General features: G+C 46.1%; 1 pseudogene; it reads left to right on the top strand.

Annotated features, from left to right (window-relative positions):
- Positions 1–258: 258 nt before the first annotated feature.
- LOC147467439 (uncharacterized) lies at positions 259–1,643 on the top strand (annotated as a pseudogene).
- Positions 1,644–2,500: the final 857 nt, after the last annotated feature.

Here is a 2,500-nt window from a genome sequence, read left to right as displayed (position 1 = left end):
ATCCCAACCCTTATCTTCACTCTTCCAGTCTTGTATTGAAGAAAATTGCTGGCCCACCATCTGGAAGGAAGCAAGAGTGATTCCTCTTCATAAGAAGCAATCTAAGGCCAATCCCGAAAACTATCGGCCCATCTCCCTCTTGCCATGTATCAGCAAACCACAATCTAATTTCCATCAGACAGTTTGGTTTCCGATCATCCCGTTCAACTGCTGACCTTCTATTACTACTCACTAAAAAATGGCAAGACGCACTAGATAACAGTCAAGATACTCTGGTAATAGCACTCGACATCGCCGGCGCCTTCGATCGAGTGTGGCACAGAGGACTCCTCACTAAACTTCAAGCCAGAGGCATAATCAGTAATCTTCTTGGATTATTCGATAACTACCTCACTGGAAGATCACTACAAGTAGTTGTCGGTGGTCAATCGTCCCACAAGTATCCGGTGGAGGCATCAGTACCACAAGGGTCCATGCTTGGCCCAATCCTCTGGAACATCTACATCGATGATTTGCTCATGGAACATCCTGAAAGCTCTGCGTATGCTGATGATTGCACTCTCTCCATCTCATATAAACGCGAAAATCATGATGTCGTTGCAATTTATATGAATTCAAAGTTGCATGCAATCCAGGAATGGGGATCACAATGGCAAGTAAATTGTGCTACTAACAAGACCCAAGCAATGGTTATATCCCGTTCTTCGGCTGCGTCAGACGTCATGAGCGGCAAAATTTCAACGAATAGTATTGCGCTTCCACTAGAGGATTCTATTTCAATTCTTGGCGTGGGCATAGACAATAATTTAAGATTTAATAAGCACATCAGCCGGATCTGCAGGACAGCCTCTCTGAAAGTGACATCCCTCCGACGCATATTACACCTGTTGGATCCTCAGGGAATTCTCACACTATACAATTCCCGGGTTTGCTTCACTGGCATGGTCCTCCGCTGCGCCCACCAACCTCAGTCGGCTGGACAAAATAGAAAAACGGGCCCTCGGGCTTATCCAAGACACTACCAATCCCTCTTACACAGACTCGCTGGAACATCGTCGCGATGTCGGGGCTCTAGCAGTGCTCCACAAGGCTCAGGTGCAGCAGATGCCTCATCTATTTAGCCTCCGTCTTCCACCAATCGTTCGAGAGAGAAGTACGAGAACGGTACAATCTAGTCGACTGCTGGTGGATGTTCCGAGGTCCCGGTCTAGCCAGCATCAGCGCACCTTCTCTGATAAAGCAGCCCGACTGTGGAACATTCACCTCCACCATCGATGTCGCCGAAATGAACACACAGCAGGCGAAGAGGGCGGCACATCACTGGCGGTCAACGAAACCAACGCCCCTAAACCTGCTGTACACTCATGGTACCACGTGATGCACCACTCCATCACCTGTACTATGCATTAACATTAGTAGATTTTACCTATTATTATTTTTAAGTTACTAACCTCTGTTCATCTTTAATTAAAGAAAGATAGGTTGGGTTTTATAATAAGTTCTTTTAGTTAAGTGGCTTTTAACCCGCAAAAGGAAAATGACAGTTTTAATTAACCACAAATGGTTCTAACCTATGTAACATATTATATATCTAAATAAACGTTTAAAAAAAAAGAAAGAAAGAGAGAGAGAGAGAGAGAGAGAGAGAGAGAGAGAGCGAGCGAGAGAGAGAGATTAAAGAGAGAGAGTGTGAGACAACGTTGAAGCCACGTGGAGACATAAGATCACCACGTGGTCATGATGCTATAAAAACGAACTAGGCAATCTTGCATAGCGACCTAGCGTCAGGTCATCCGGGGCATTTCTCCACCGCCCTTCGACCACTTCCACTCTAGCCCTCGGCGAAGGCGCCGGGAGCGTCTGACCTCTGTCTCGTCCGCGAGACACGCGCCTAACAGCGAACACAAGACATCAGAAGCCATCGAGACCTGTAATTGTTTCTATTTCAACCGTGCCGATATTCACCAATAAAGGAGTCAAGAATACCAGACTTTGGCTTCCAAAATACCGTTTGTGAGTACCCCTCACAGAGAGAGAGAGAAAGAGAGAGACAGACAGAGAGAAAGAGAAAGACAGAGAGAGAGACAGACAGAGAGAGAGAGAAAGAAAGAGAGAGACAGAGAGAGAGAAAAAGAGAGAGAGAAAACGAAAGAGAGAGAGAGAGAGCGAGAGAGAGAGAGAGAAAGAAAGAGAGAGACAGAGAGAGAGAGCGAGAGAGAGAGAGATTAAAGAAAGAGAGAGACAGAGAGAGAGAGCGAGAGAGAGAGAGATTAAAGAAAGAGAGAGAAAGAGAGAGAAAGAGAGAGAGAGACAGAGAGAGAGAGAGAGAGACAGAGAGAGAGACAGAGAAAGAGAGCGAGAGAGTGAGAGATAGAGCGAGAGAGAAAGAGAGAGAGTGTGAGAATTATATATTATGCTTATATAAGATATCAATTAGCAGTCAGCGACACCGACAGACCGGGAATCGACGACGCTACCGCTGACGCCTGATTTCTCCGCC

Source organism: Penaeus japonicus, unplaced genomic scaffold, assembly GCF_977035675.1.
Source record: "Penaeus japonicus unplaced genomic scaffold, GWHDUDI00000001_assembly GWHDUDI00000036, whole genome shotgun sequence".
NCBI lineage: Eukaryota > Metazoa > Arthropoda > Malacostraca > Decapoda > Penaeidae > Penaeus > Penaeus japonicus.
Note: the sequence above shows the minus strand (reverse complement) of the source record. Positions and strands in the feature narration are given on the sequence as shown.